The sequence below is a fragment of the Phymastichus coffea genome, unplaced genomic scaffold (assembly GCF_024137745.1).
Source record: "Phymastichus coffea isolate CEN01 unplaced genomic scaffold, Cenicafe_Pcof_1.1 PCOF00035, whole genome shotgun sequence".
In the NCBI taxonomy this organism is placed as follows: domain Eukaryota; kingdom Metazoa; phylum Arthropoda; class Insecta; order Hymenoptera; family Eulophidae; genus Phymastichus; species Phymastichus coffea.
This window is the reverse complement of record NW_026706846.1, coordinates 237,169-254,190: the sequence shown is the minus strand read 5'-3', so window position 1 is coordinate 254,190 and position 17,022 is coordinate 237,169. Positions and strand designations below refer to the sequence as shown.

General features: G+C 39.7%; 1 protein-coding gene across 1 annotated transcript in view; it reads right to left on the bottom strand.

The window, feature by feature from the left end:
* The window catches only part of LOC131663408 (nucleoprotein TPR), a 490,761-nt gene that overhangs the window by 237,858 nt on the left and 235,881 nt on the right, over positions 1 to 17,022 (bottom strand). The window lies entirely within an intron of this gene.

The following is a 17,022-nucleotide window of genomic DNA, read 5'->3' as shown; positions in this document are numbered from 1 at the left end:
AGCGAGAGCAAGATCCTACATGATCTGGTTGCTGCTCACGTTTTCCATTCTGTCTCTACCGAACTTACTCATTATATTCTTAAAAAAATACCACCAATACATACGACTCTTGACATCTTTATTACCTCTGATCTTACATTTATTCTTCGCTTTTCAAAATCTCGTGTACCTCTCATCGTAAATCATGATTTCATTGAAGTTGACTTTAATTTCACTACCAAAAAACCACCTCCAAAACAAATATCAACCAGATCATTAAAAAAACTTCGGTCACATATTCTTAACTCAGATATAACTACTCGCCTCCCTATTCTTATCATCATTCACCCTAACTTTTACTGAATAGACGTAGATTACCATACAGCTTATCTCACTGCAGCCATCACCTAATAATTTGACTCACTTGCTCCCTTTCGATCTGTCATAATTTCATTTAAACATAAACATTGAGTTTCTTCAAACATTCTCCAACAATTGATAGCTCGTGATCGCTCATATGTACTTACCAAAAATACAGTCAACCAACAAAATATTGCCCTTTACCTAAGACTCAATGTCCGAAATCAACTTGACACTGCTAGGAATAAATACATCGAGGCGGGTCTACGCGGAATGGTTACCCCGACAGGTAAATGGAAGGAGTTATATTCACTTTCAAAATCTTCTTCATTTTCCTTTCGATACTTCTCGGGCGACTCCCTCAACGGTCACTTTACATCGATTGTAAATCTCTTTTACAGCTACATATATTTAATCTCATAATCTCTACTTTCACATCTCCTGTTGTCCTATCTTGGATTCTTTCATTCAACTTCTCTCCTATAACTTAAGCCGATGTTGTTTCTGCCTTCTCTTTGGCTACCTTTAAAGGTGGTGACCAAGACGACATCTCTGTCAAGATGCTAAAACTGGCTTCCGAATCTATTATATCTCCTCTCACCTCATTGTTTAACAAATCCTTCACTACTAGCATATTCTCGTCAGCATGGAAATGAAGCCTCATTGTTCCCCTAATGAAGAAAAATCAAGCAACATCCATCTCAGACACTCGACTCATTGCTAAACTATCTAAATCATAAAAATCATTCGAACACATAGTACATATTCAGCTATTGAACTTTCTTGAGGCAAATAAACTCTTATCCCCACGTTAAGCTGGTTTTCGTAGATGACACAGTACCCAGACCACTCTTCTGGAGTTCTAGAAGATATTCGCTCTGCCATCACTAAATTCGAAATTATTATACTCTTTAATTTCTCGAAAGCTTTTAACTCCATATCACACAGCATCCTCATAACTAAAGTCAAACGACTGCATATTGATGACGCACTACTAAAATGGTTCTATAGTTATCTAATTGACCACTTACAACTGTGATAGTTGAAGGAGGTTCCATATCACAGCGGCTGCGGGATGCCTCTGGTGTCCTACACAAGAGTGTCCTGGGGCTACTATTATTCGTAGTTTTTGTTACTAATTTATTTACAGTTACACACTACTCTAATTTCATGCGTACGCTGATGATTTTCAAATCTACCATCATTGCTCCCATAATGTCCAACAAGGTTTATCTAACATCCAACAAGATATAAACTCAATAGCGCGTTGGACAAGCATATTGGGCCGCTCTTTAAACATTCTTAAAGCACAAATAATCATCCTAGGCAGTCTTCTCAATCTTTTATTATTAGACTTTAATTTATTACCATTTTTCACTGTTAATAATATACCTATCTATGCAAAATCTTCAATCTGCAGTATAACACAATCAAAAATGTTGGAATACACATTTCTTCATCCTTCTCATGGAATAAACAAGTCTATTCATTCATCATCAAGATAAACTCTCTTCTTCATTCTCTCCAATTCCACGGGAAATCACTAGATAAAACAACAAAAACACCTTATAGAAACCCTTATCTTCCCACATTTTGACTACTGCTCAGTTGTTTCCAATAACCTGGATAAATATATTATTCTTATTATTATTATTATTATTATTATTATCATTATTACAGTTATCTGGGTGAGACGCAGATTCCTGCTCAGGGACATTTAGCTTTCACCATTCTACCATCCTGTCCAGACTTTTTCTCAAGTCGACCTCCTTAACTAATTCGGAATCTAGTATCCTTCTGCCCATTCATTTTTGTCTTTTGGCCATCAGTGCAGCGCATTCACATAGGAAGTGGAGTGGTATTTTCTCTTTTTTCTTACACCATCTCCTTAAGTTATTATTGTGTTCTTAGCAGGATTTTTTACCATCTACATCTCTGGGATTTCTCCCAGGCTATCCTTTTTGCTTCCCTTATGATGGCATCTATTCTCGCACACTCTTCCTGGTAGGCATGCCCACCTCCCAGTTCACATGCCTCTTCAGCCTCTTTCAGCTTCCCGTTTGATCAATTTGTCCGCCTTTTCAATACCCTCAATCCTGAATGTCCGGGTATCCATATAATTGTAACGGGGGCAGCGCCTTATTCGGCACTGACGTCACTAATTTATTAAGGGGAGAGTAAGAGAGGCACATTCGCTCTTTAACAATCGGGGAACGAGAGGATAGGTCGAACGAATAAATAATTTTCTTTACTTGGAACATACAACTTAAATCTATTCAGACAAACAAATACAAAATCAGTTACAATAACGTTTACATCACGCGCACATATACAGAACAACTTAAACTAACGCGGGAGGACGAATGGCCCGGCGACTAAATCGCCTTGGCCAATTACCTCCTTACAAAGGAAAGCATACGTTGAAACCTCTCTACCGCATTACGATGAGCGTAGCCGGCAAGTGATCGCCTGGCTACCTATCGTTCCTACGCGGCCGCGCATCACCATGAGAGAGAGAGAAATACCGGGAGAGAGAGATAACCTGACCTTTGTCCTTGGCGATGAGCCGGCAACGGGGAGTTGGCTGGCCGCTGGCTGGACGTCTTCCTCGGCGTAGCCCGTGGTGAACCCCCTGGAAGTCATGCCGTGCATGGCGGCGAGGGCGACACTGAATGCCCTGCTGCAGGTGTTGCCTCCACACGTTGCCTCGGCTCGCCCTGGTCTGGTCACTGCTGCACGTGTGTTTCTTCTTCTCTCATCGCGCTGTTACTTCCAACTTCTCTCCTCAACTTTCTTCCGGGAACTGCCTCACGCGACTTGACGCATGGTCAGCATTCGCGCTCTCGCCGGACTCTCCCACCAAGCCCACTCATTAGGCGGCGTGCGACAAGAGCGCTAATTGGTCGCGCGTCATACGCCGGCCTAAACCTGCATAGTGCGTGCATAGACGCGCACTCTAGCATGCTCGCTAACTTTCTCTCTCTCTCTCTCTCTCTCTCTCTCTCTCTACCTCATAGTCGCTGCGCTCTTGCTTCTTCGGGCGCTCTCAATCTTGCTCGGCAATCTTTGGCGGCTGGAAAAACATAAAGGCCAGTGGTTAGGCGCAATAAATATATGCGCCGAACGCCACGTCGCCATGCCGAGTGATAAGAGGGAGAGAGAGAAGAAGGGCAGACGAGGAGCAAGCGTACTGCTTGTTCTCGTCACATAATAGTAATACAATTTTTCATGGCTGTATCTTTCAGTACTTTCTTGGTCTCGTTGACTAGAGCTGGTTTTGTGGTTGGATTCTCAAGTACTTTTATTGAAGTATACTCCTATTTCATCCCTTCTGCATATACGAGGTGTGATCAAAAAGTAAGGTGAATTTTTATTTTTCTCAAAAAATATTTATTTATTCATCAATTTTTATTTTATCTCCTTCAAAGTAATCCCCCTCGGATATAATGCACTTGTGCCAACGCTTTTTCCAATCCTCAAAGCATTTCAAAAAATCATTTTTTGTGATCTTGTTTAGTTCATCCTTCGGTTTTAGTTCAGCCGTCTTTATCTCCTCAATCGTGGCAAAACGCCGTCCTTTCATGGGCCTCTTCAGTTTTGGGAACAAGAAGAAGTCACAGGGGGCCAGATCTGGGGAATACGGTGCATGTGGCATCGTTACTGTGTTGGTTTTAGCCAAAAATTCGCGCACAAGCAACGATGTGTGAGCAGGGGCGTTATCATGGTGCAAAAGCCAATTTTTATTTTTCCACAAATTCGGACGTTTCTGGCGGATTGCTTCGCGCAAATTGCGCATAACTTGCAGGTAATATTCCTTATTTACTGTTCTACCCTGTGGCAAGAACTCATGATGCACCACGCCCCTGCAGTCAAAGAAAACTGTAAGCAAAACCTTTACATTTGATCGAACTTGGCGTGCTTTTTTTTGGTCTTGGTGATCCAGAATGCCTCCACTGGGACGATTGAGTCTTAGTCTCGACGTCATAACCGTATACCCATGTTTCGTCACCTGTTATAACCCTGTTGAGTAAATCTGGATCATCGTTGACGTCATTCAGTAGCTCTTGGGCGATGCTCATGCGACGTTTCTTTTGGTCGAAATTGAGCAATTTTGGAACAAACTTCGCTGACACACGTCTCATGTCTAAAACACTCGTCAAAATTGATTGACACGAACCAAATGAGATGCCAATATCATCAGCAATTTCTCTAATGGTAATTCGACGATTTCCCAACACTATTTTCTTCACTTCTTCAACATTCTCATCAGTTGTTGATGTGCTGGGGCATCCAGAACGAGGTTCGTCGTCGGTGTCTTCTCGGCCTTCTTGGAAGAGTTTATACCACTTGTAAACATTTTTTTGGCTTAAAGTAGACCTACCGTATGCCACTTTCAGCATTTCAAGTGTTTTGGAACATTTGATTCCATTTTTCACACAAAATTTAATGCAAACTCTTTGATCCATGTTTTTAGACAGCAGCAAATCGTGGAGCACGCAAAACACTTCTAACCTTGATGCCTCTCACAAACAAACCAAACATACTGCAAAGCTGAAATTTGGAACGTATGTTCTAGACGAGTGTACCGACATAACCAAATAAAAAAGTCGAAGATCGAACGGACGTAGCCCGCTAAATTTCAAAATTCACCTTACTTTTTGATCACACCTCGTACTATTAATTATATTATATTTTTTACGTATTATATATGATATATATATTATACAGTATTGGAGAAAAAAATATGGAAACCCCTAGAAATTTCGGATGACATGTGTTAATAAAATATTTTGCAGGTTAGGTCATTATCATCGAGAAACTCAATGGTAACCTTAGTTCTGACTTTCAATCTCACCTCTAAGGTTATTTCAAGGTTAGCTTAAGGGGTCGTTCTGGCTCTTGCGCAAAAAAAGGCTATTTTTGTGAATTTTTTCTGAAGTTATTATTAAATATATCGACATAAATGTTTTTGGGTTTGATAAATACCGTCTCGTAGTACAAAAAAAAATTTTTTTTTTATTAATTGAAATACTTTTTATACAACATAATAGCTGGCAAACGTTACTCCTCAAAAAGTAGGTTTGCTCGTAGCGTGACGCAAAACTAGATCACAGTTCATCTGAAACAAAAAAATGAAACGTTTTAGATTCAGTATGTCAATGGCTATTGCACGTACTAATAGAATTAATTTTTTCCCATATAACAAAATGGCGTATAACAAATCAAATTTTCGATAAAAAAAGAAAACATGTTTTTTTTCGCTTCTTTTTGCAAAAAAAGTAGTTTAAATTAATATTTTAAGTTTCTGTTAGTAAGTGCAATAGCCACTGATATACCGAATCTATCGAACTATGATCTAGTTTTGCGTCACCCCACGAGCATACCTACTTTTTAAGGTGTCACGTTTGCCAGCCATTATGGTGTAACAAAGTATTTCAAATAATTAAAAAAAAATTTTTGTTGTACTTCGAGACTGTATTTATCAAACCCAAAAACTTCTATATCGATATATTTAATAACAAAAAATAGTAAAAGAAAAAATTTACAAAAATAGCCTTTTCTTGCGCAAGAGCCAGAATGACCCCTTAATATTTTAAAAGAGTTTAATTTTATTTCAGCGAGTATAAATTCAGGAATATTACACAGCTCCACAAAAAAAAATGAAAGTATTTTCCCCGATATCTGACTGTACGTTCTTTATGTTTTTGATGTCGCTGAATCCGAATCCGGGGTCCGTTTGACTCCATCACGTCAGGGTTAAGGGCATTTGAAGGTCAAATTGCGAATCGACCCGTTAAAAAATTTAAAAAAAATTCATAATATATTTTTGGGATTCCTGATTCCAAATCCAATCTTTTTTGAACCTCAACATGTCAGAATCAAGGTCAAACGGAGTTCAAATCATTCAAATCGGATGATACAATATTTTTGACTCCAGATTCTGAAAGAGCGGAAAATTTTACGTCCGAATACGTAGTAACTTTTTTTTTAAACCGACTTCTGTAGGTCGCGTTGCGGTTATCCAAAATAAGACTTAGATATCTATTTTTGGAATCTGTTGGCAGCGGTTTTTTCCATGTGTTTGCATCCAGGACACCTCCCCGTGGTGACGGCGGGCAACGGAGTTGTCTCGCTATCCGGCAAAGTTCCTGGGTCATGATGCTCATGCCGTCATGGCAAACACACCGGAAAAATTTACGATGCAGGGGGTCGGAACCCCAGTATCGGCGGCTGGTCAGGGTGAGAAAGCGGGCCCGCAGGCGTCGTCATCATGCGACCGTAGCTTTGTTAAGGTGGCTAACTTGGCCTTACCAAAGTATAAAGCTACAAGTATAGCCAGAACCTCTAGACATGAGCATGACAACCCGGAAAAACCAAATTATTTTTGTTACGTTTGTGCTGCATACGCACCACCATATAGCCGGAAAAATATCACTCGTGCTGTGCGTACTGCATACAGTTATTGTTTTTCATCAGAAATATTGAATCAAGATGAGAATTGGGTTCCACATGTCGTTTGTCTGCGCTGTCATAAAATGTTGCTGACATATTATATGAAAAAGGACATTTCAAAGTTGGAATACTCTGTATCAGTGACATGGAATATGCCAGAAGCAAAACAAGACTGTTTCTTCTGCAATACCATTACTCACGGATACAATAGGAAAAATAAATCAAAAATCAAATATATTTTTACCGATAAAGTAATTCCAGCTGTTTTGATTTCAAAAAATAGTGGTAATGCCAAGAATCCTGTTGTAGACGTCCTGGCCAATGAAGAAATAGGTACCGAAGAAGTACAAACAGAGGAAAGTGACAGCGAGATAGAGACAGACAAAGGAAGTGAAAGTGACAAAAACCAGGATGAAAGGAATAAGGAGCCTGCAAAATTTACGCAGAATGAATTGAGTAACTTAGGAAGAGAGTTAGGACTTTCAAAGGAAGCTCATGAACTTTTGGCTTCAAGGCTGAAACAAAAGAATCTTTTGGAAGAAGGTGTAAAGATTTCAATTTATAGGAACAGAGACCAAGAGTTTCGACGTTTCTTTACTAAAGATGATACAGTGGGATTGGTGTATTGCAATGATATCAACGGACTTATAAATAGTTTCAAAGTTAATGTCTACAAGCCGAATGAGTGGAGACTGTTTATAGATTCTTCTATTCGCAGTTTGAAAGTGATATTGCTCCACAATACGAATGTACTGGCTCCAATACCCATAGCTCACTCTACACTTCTCAAAGAATCTTACCAAAATATGAAAATTGTTTTAGAAAAAAACAATTACAAAGAACATCAATGGAGAATCTGTGGTGACCTCAAAATCATTGGAATTCTTCTTGGGATGCAGAGCGGGAATATTAAATACTCTTGCTTCTTGTGCCTTTTTGACAGCAGGGATCGTCAAAATCACTACATCAAAAAGGAATGGCCAACGAGAAATTCTCTGCAGCCTGGATCGTCCAACGTCATTCAGCCGCCTCTTGTAGATACATTAAAAATTTTAATTCCTCCACTGCATCTCAAACTTGGTTTCATGAAGCAATTTGTCAGAGCTCTAGATAAAGATGGAGATTGCTTTAGATATATAGTGAAAAAAATGCCCAAACTCAGTGAAGCCAAGCTAAAGGCAGGCATTTTTGATGGTCCACAGATCCGAACGCTCTTCAATGATCCCAATTTTACATCTCAAATGACAAATTTAGAGAAAGCGGCATGGACTAGCTTCCATGCAGTTTCTGAGTATTTTTTAGGGAACAATAAAAGTCCGAATTATAAAAAACTAGTAGGTGTTATGATGGAAAACTATAAGAATTTAGGATGTAATATGAGCATCAAATTGCATTTTGTAGACTCTCATCTCGATTTCTTTCCAGAAAAATTAGGTGATTTCAGTGAAGAGCATGGAGAGAGATGTCATCAAGACATGAAAGATATGGAAAAGCGCTATCAAGGAACATGGGGTATAAATATGATGGCAGACTACTGCTGGAATTTAAAACGAGATATAGAAACAGTTCCAGTAACACCTAAAAGAAAACCATTACGTAGATCGTTTAAACAAAAACAAGTCCGTTATCACAAATGGACATTAAATTAAACGGACATTACGATGTAGTAAAAAGGACTGCTTCGTGATCAGTGACTCAAAAAACATGAAGATCAACTGTCTAAAGAACCAGAATTCTAATCTGCGTTTAATGTTCCGGCCAAAACTAGATATCTAAGTCTTATTTTGGATAACCGCAACGCGACCTACAGAAGTCGGCTTAAAAAAAAAGTTACTACGTATTCGGACGTAAAATTTTCCGCTCTTTCAGAATCTGGAGTCAAAAATATTGTATCATCCGATTTGAATGATTTGACCTCCGTTTGACCTTGATTCTGACATGTTGAGGTTCAAAAAAGATTGGATTTGGAATCAGGAATCCCAAAAATATATTATGAATTTTTTAAAAATTTTTTAACGGGTCGATTCGCAATTTGACCCGCAAATGCCCTTAACCCTGACGTGATGGAGTCAAACGGACCCCGGATTCGGATTCAGCGACATCAAAAACATAAAGAACATACAGTCATTTATCGGGGAAAATACTTTCATTTTTTTTGTGGAGCTGTGTTATCTTAGAGCGGATCAGATTTAAACAGAATATTGGTTGTCAGCAAATCACGCACGTATAGTACAGCGCCTCCACCTTCTTTGCCTATGCGATCAAGTCGTAAGAATTGGACACCAGAGTTGGAAGAGAAGAAGCGTATCTGAAATATGAGGGGTGAGAAATGTCTCATTATAGTAACGACTATTAGAATGTATTATTGGACTCGAGGGGAGTGTGGACGTGTCTTGGATGTGAGCGCGAGTTTTGGTGAGAAAGTTAAAGAGGAAAAGGGTTTGAAGAGAGAAATAGAGGTGAAAAGAGCGTGGAGGCGGAGGAGGAGTGGAGAAGAGAGAGAGAGGCCTGGAGAAGAGCAGGAAAAAGCAGAGAGAGAGAGGAATAAGGAAAAAAAATAAAGGTTGAGGTTAAGAGAGAAAATCAGAAAGCGGGAAAGGCAGGCAGAGAGGAGGGGCGGTAAGAAGTAAAGGCAGAGACAGATAATGTAAGACAGGGAATAAAGGTGGGATCACGGGTAGATATAGAGAGTCGAATTAAGGCGTACGGGACAGGATGGAAAGATTTGTGACAACAGAAAAATTAAGAGATAAAGGTGGAAGGTTGGATAAGAAAGGCCCAGAGGAGGAAAAGAAGAAAAGAGTAAAGGTGGTGAGGGGGAGAGAGAGCGGGGAGGGGCTGAGGGAGAATAATAGAGGAGAAATGAGAGAGGCAAAGAGAAGCAAAAGTGAGAGCGAGGGAAGCGAGATGGATGGGGAGGGGGGAGAAGGATTGGACAACACGATAAGAGAAGTGAGAAAAAGTAGTGGTGCAGAAGATATAATGGAAAAGATACGGACAGACATAAGGAAATTAAGAGAGGTATGGGAGGAGGAAAGGAAAGAATGGACAGAAATGTTTAAAGAAATAATGGGACAAATGGAAAGAATGGAGGCAGAGGGGAAAAGAAGAGAAGAAAGGTGGGAGAAGGAAATAGGAAAAGTTAGGAAAGAACAAGAGAGAGAGAGAGAAGAAAGAAAGAAAGAGACAAAAGAAGAAAGGGAAAAAGCAGAACGTAGAGAAAAGAAACTGCCGGAAAAATGGGGAGAGAGGATGGAATAGTTGGAAAGGGAGTGCGTGAAACTAAAAGAAAGCATAGAATGAGGAAACAAGAAGCAAAGAGGAACAGAAGTAGGCAATAAGGAAGAATTAGAGCATATGAGAGAAAAAAATGGATAGAGAAAGTAGGATAAACAATATATAGTGACAGACTTAGAGGGTGAGTTAAGATGGGAAAAGAAGGGAGAGGCAGAGGTCTGGTTAAGGGAGGTTCTAGAAATGAAAGGAGAGATAGTGAATCTGAGAAGAATAGGAGGAACAGCGGAGAGAGATAATCGGAGAGAAAGAAAAAAAAACATGTGGCAAATTAGATGCGCTTCATGGGAACAAAAAGAAGGAATTATGAAGAAGAAAAAGAATTTGGCACAGAAAAAGATATACATAGATCAGGACTGGACGTGGAAGCAGAGAAGGATAAGAGAGGAAGTAAGAAGGAAAGCGAAAGAAAAAAGAAGTAAAGGTAAAGAGGTAAAGATGTGGCATAACGGGGTGAAATCAGAGGAAGAAGAATGGTGGTGGAACGAGAGAGAGGGAAAAATGGTAGGAAGAGGGGTGGAAGGGTTTCGAAAGCAATAGGGATAAAGGAGAGAGAGAGAGGAGAAGGGAGAGAGGGGGGAGGAAGCCAGTAAAAATACTATTCTGGAACGTGGCGAGGGTGAGGAGCATGAAGGAAGATGACTGGGAATATGTTAGGGAATTCGACATAATAGGGCTAACGGAAACCTGGCTGAAGAGGCAAGGGGCAAGAACTGGTGTGGAAAAACAACTGAAAGGGTTCAGCATATAGTGGCGGGACTCAAGAAGGGAAGGAAGAAGGGGGAGAGAAATAGGGGGAGGAATAATGGCGGCAAGAGAGAGGAAAGGGATGAGTAAGGTTGAATGGAAGAAAGAAAGGACAAGTGAGGTAATAGTAGGAGAAATAAAGATCAGAGGAAGGAAATACATGATAGCATCGGTGTATATGCAACATGAGAAGAAGGAAAACTATGAATACCTAAGCGAAGAGATAGAGGAGCACAGAGGAAAAACAATAATTATAGGAGGAGACTTCAACGCAAGAACAGGAAACGAAAGGAAGGGAATGGGAGACAGAAGAAAACCTAGAAGAAATTAAGGCCAAGGATAAAGTGTTAAACGCAGAGGGAGAAGAAATGATACAATGGCTAAGAGAAATGGGTTTAGTGATAACGAATGGGAGAAAAGGAGATGAAGAGGGAGAAATAACATATATAGGAGCAAGAGGAATATCAACGATAGATTATGTAGTAGGTAACGAGGAAGGTGATGAGGCAATAAAAAGGGTTCAAATAAATGAGAGGGTAAAGTCGGACCACTTACTAATAGAGGTGGAACTGGGAGACAAAATAGCGGAAGAAAGAAAAGAAGAGGAAGAAAGAATGATAGACGACTGGAGTGAAGAAGGTATAAGGGAGTATCAGAGATGGATAGACGCAATAGAGGAAACAGATAAATAGAAAGATATAAAAAATAGAATGAAGAACGCAGTTGTAAAAAAGAAGATAAGGAAAAAAAAGGATCAAAAAAAAGCTGGCGGAGAAAAGAATGTAAGGCAAAAAGGGACAGGGTAATGGCAGAGTTAAATAAGGTAAGAAAAGGGGAAGGAGACAGAGGCAAATACCTAGAAGCAAAGAGAGAATACAGAGAGGAAATAAGAAAAGCAAAAGAAGATGAAGGGAAAAGAGTGGCAGAAGAAATAAGAACAGATAAGACGAGAAGAAAATTCTGGGATAAAGTGAATGGCAATAGGAAGAAAAGAATTGGATTAGATGAAAATATAGGAAAAGAAGAATGGATGAAGCACTTCAAGGAACAATTGGGAGAGAAAGAAAAGGAAGAAAGCAAAGGGGAAGAAATCGAAGACAATGAAGGAGAGGAAGGTGAAGAAATCAAAGAAAGAGAAGTAAAAGAGGTAATAAGAAAAATGAAAATGAAAAAGGCGACAGGAGAAAATGGTATAGCAAATGAAGCGTGAGTGGAAGGCACGGAAGGCTTGATAAAAGATATGACAAAATGCTTCAAAAGAATATGGAACGGAGAAGGATATCCGAAAGAATGGAGGAAGGGAATAATAGTACCAATATATAAGAAAGGGAGGAAAGAAGAAGTAGGAAACTATAGAGGAATAATGCTGATGGATACGGGATATAAAATATATGCGGAAATACTGAGAAAAAAGCTGGAAAGAGAACTAGAAGCTAAAGAAACGCTAAGTGATGCGCAGATGGGATTTAGGAAGAAAAGAGGAACAATGGACGCAATATTTATATTAAAAACAATAATAGGGAAGGAAATAAGGGAAAAAGGAGGAAAACTGTTCGTATTCTTTGCAGACATGAAGGCTGCTTTTGATAAAATAAAGAGCAAGAAAATATGGGAAACAATGAAAGAGAAAGGGATAAATAGAAAAATTAGGAAAAGAATAGAAGAAATATACAAGAAAACAGGGAGTAAGGTAAAAGTTGGAGGAGAAATAATTGGGGAGTTTGAGACTTACAAAGGCGTAAGGCAAGGGTGCCCTTTGAGCACCACGCTATTTAATCTTGCCTTCGCCGATCTGGAAGTGAAGATCAAGCAGGTGCAGGAAGGAGGGGTAGTGATAGGAAGGAAGAAAATATGGACATTAGGATACGCAGATGATATAGTGATGATGGCAAAGAGTGAAAGTGGAATGAAAGCAATGCTGAAAAAATTAAAAAGATACCTGGAAGAAAAGGGATTAGAGTTGAATGTAGGAAAATCAAAGATGATAAAATGCAGGAGAGGAGGAGGAAGGGGGAAGGAAGAAGAATTCGAATGGGAAGGTGAGAAGATAGAGATGGTGAAAGAGTACAACTACTTAAGATATGTCATAAGCAGAAATAACGGAAATAAAAAGCAGATAAAGAAAGTAGAAGGGAAAATAAACATGGGACTCGGAAAGCTATGGGGGCTAGGAGAAAAGCTATTTAGAGAAAACTGGGAGCTAAGGATGAACCTGTTCGATGCTCTGACGAAAAGCGAGATTATGTATGTAGCAGAAATCTGGGGATGGAAGAGATATGAGGAAATAGAGAGACTACAACTAAAATACATAAAGTGGGTATTAGGATTAGATAGAAACACGCCAAGTTACCTAATACGATGGGAAACAGGAAGACAAGAAATGAATGAAACAGCATTGGAAAGAGCAATGAAGTATGAAAACAAAATAAGAGAGGAAAGAGATGGCTCAATAAAAAAAGAAGCATGGAGAGAATTAAAGAAAAGGGAAAGAAATAAAAAAGATAAAAAGGGTAAGAAGGAGGAGAGAGAGGAAAGGCTAGAAAAAAGTAAAATATACAGAGAGAGAGAAGAGGGAGATGAAATGAGGGAAGAGTTTTTGGAAGAAATAAGATATGAGCTGAAGAAAAAAGATGAAAAAGAACTAGAAGAAAAATTAGAAAAATCAAGATACATAAACGAGTGGAAAGAGCTGAAAGAAGAAATGAAAAGGTATAGGTTAAAGGAAATTCAAGGAGAGGGAAGAATAAAAGGCCTGCAAATAAGGGAAAGATTTAGGTTAGGTAATGAAACGAGAGGGAGCAGGTATTGGGAAAAAGAAGAAAATAAGAGATGTAGAATGTGTATGAAAGAGGAAGAAAATTGGAAGCACATGGTAGAAAAATGTGAAAAAAGCAGAAAGGAAGGGGAAGAATGGGAAAAAATAATAATAGGAAACAAAGAAAAGATAGCGTGGATGATGGAGATAAAATGGAAAAGAAGAAGAAACGAAGAGAAGAAAGAAAAAGAAAAGCAGGAAGACGAAGCTGCAAGACCCTAAGGAGAGACGGAAACAGAAGACAGAGAAGCAATACTCGCAGACACATCTACACACACATACATGCACACACACACACAAGACACAAGTAACAGCAATTACACAAGCGAGAGGAAGCAGGTATTGGAGGATGGAGCAAAATGGAAAAGAAGAAGAATAGAAGAAGAGAAAGAAAAAGGTAAACTAGAAGGCTAATCATAAGATACTAAGGAAAAATAAGTGAGGTTGAGGAAAGGAAAGGTAGAGGGAGCAATAGGAAACAAAAAAAAGGTGTCAAAGCCTTAATAAGGAGAAAGATAGATGAAATGATTAGCAAGAAGGAGAGCAAAAGCAAAGGAAAGGCAAAGGTGAAAAGGCAAAAGAAAGTAATAAAGGAAAAGCTGAAAAGAAAACATGCAAGAAAGAGAAAAAAAACAGAAGAGCGGAAAAGGCAAATCTTGGAGAGAGAAAGAGGAACAGAAGATTAATCAGAAGAAAAATGAGAAGAAAAGAGGAACAGGCAGGCGCAGAAGACAGGGACACAAGAGTTGCAGACACACCTACAAAGGCACATATTTACACAACACACACACACACACACACACACACACACACACACACACACACACGCACACACACACACACGCGCGCGCGCGCACACACACACACACACACACACACACACACACACACACACGCACGCACGCACGCACATACACACACACACACACACACACACGCACACACACGCACGCGCGCACACACACACACACACACACACACACACACACACACACACAATCAACTACACAATCTGGATACGAGACACAAATAGTAATATAAGAAATGTAAACCAAATGTAACATAGAAGTTGTAAATAAATAAACTAACTAGTAACGACTATTATGTTATAATAACTTATGGAAGTAGCTGCCTGTAAGAGTGTGAAATGAGATAATGTGTTGAGCTGATTTGCATTTATGTAGACAACAGCAATCTATATTATATGGCCCTATGGCGGATGAGATGAGAGAGGGGCATGCTTAATCTGCTTTGATATGAGTTTAATGGTCACGAAAAGAGATCGCCAGGTTCAGGTTAATTTGCATCCCACTGTCAATAAGCTAGGAAACAGCTTAACAGTGCGATAGGCGATACTCTAAGGTAGCGAGGCGATCGAACGAGACTTGTACGAATTTTCCGAAAATTTGAATTCAAATTCGCGGAAAATGAGCGGCAGATGTATTAGTGCAGACGCAGCAAAGTGAGATATTAAGAAGCTGTCATTAACTGACCTATACGACGTCTGTTCGGAAAGTATCGGGCCTACCTCTATATTTTCGTGCTAGCGTTATTCTTTATCATCTAGTGGGTGGTATCTTTCAAAGTAATACCCACTTGATTGAATAACACGGTTCCATCGATATTTCCACTTTTCAAAACAGTCCTGCAACTCACTTTTACGGATAGCCTTAAGTATACTCGTCGCATTCTTTTCAATCGTTGTTTTGTCATCGAATCGGTGTCCTTTGAGTGGTTTTTTTAGTTTTGGAAACAGCCAAAAGTCACAAGGGAATATGTCGGGACTGTATGGAGGTTGTCGAAGCAATGCGATATTGTGTTTGCTCAAAAACTGCTGCACAAGATTGGATCAATGCACTGGCGCATTATCGTGATGGAGAAGCCAGTCACCACTTTCCCAAAAGTGCGGCCGTTTTCTTTTTACTGCATCACGCAAACGTTTCAAAATTTGAACGTAGTATTCTTTTTTGATTGTCTGACCTATTGGTGCATATTCGTGATGTACAACGGCTTCACAATCGAAAAAAAAAATCAACATTGACTTAACGTTGCTCCGACTTTGACGTACTTTTTTTGGTCTTGGCGATTCAGAATGCTTCCACTGTGAAGATTGTTGTTTTGTTTCCGGATCATAACCATAAACCCATGATTCATCACCTGTAATAACTTTTCTAAGCACATTATCAGCATTATTGACCATTTCCAGATTATCCAGAGCGATTTTTAAGCGAACTTTCTTCTGCTCTGCTGTGAACAATTTTGGTATGAATTTCGCACACACGCGTTTCATTCCTACATTTTCACAAGTTTTTTTATTTTCCTAGTGTACAGAGATTTACACAGAGATTTACAAGTGCGTGGAGCGCGATCAGACACTTCAGACATATCGGACGTGCGAAGCAGTCGCGGGGCGCCGCTCAAGTACCGTTTTTAATTTTCTTCGCTGCCTGCAGTCCAAAAAAGTCAAAAAAAGAAAGCATTTTTTCCCTACATTACTCTTCTTCCAAGTTTTCTGGCTCCCCTCTCTCCGTACGCCGCTGCTGCAGCGTCGGGCCTTTGAGACCGCTCGCCTGCTGCGTTTTCCTACTCTCCTGCTCCCTGCGCTCTCATTCCTCTTCATTCACTAGCCTACTGGCCAAGGATTAATCATGTGCTAATCCTTCCCGCATATAGGAGCCATGTTCGGTAGCCATGTGCATACCGTGAAATCTACCGCCTCCAGAAAAGATTCTGGAGCCGTAACTTTGCGATATGGCAACGATGACGCTCAATGGGCTCATTCACGTCAATGGGTCGAACTCAGAGTAACGAGAGACAAAGGCGCATACGCTTATATCGTTGCATCTACGATCTATCACAGCATGTCATGCAATTGATCATAATTGCAGCATACAGCACACATTGATTCTTTTCCGCGTACGGGTGGGTCTCAAACACTACTCATAATTACGCTTGAGGATCGGTCGCAATACATATTTCCGCATATAATTTTAAATCTACGTTTACATTTATTAGTTTTTTGCTTACAGAAATTTCAAAGACAATAGTCCGTACACTCCATATTGATCAGAAGGAACTAACACACGGTGCCGGTCACCTTGAAAACAGCTGCAATTTTCTCTCATTTTTTCCTCTTTTTTCTTTATTTCGATTTGGAGTGAACACAGGTTGCACGACTCATGTGCGCAGCGCCTCGTATTTCCTCAGTCAACATTAACGATTTCCCTGAGTAGGGTTATTGGTATGTTGATGTCGCCTATCAGTCCCCCGTAGACTTCTGTTTACACACGGTTCAACGCGACATTGTCCAGGTTTCCGCGTCTTCTACACTAGCTTACCTCGAAAAGTAAAAGACTCAATTGGTATAGTGAATT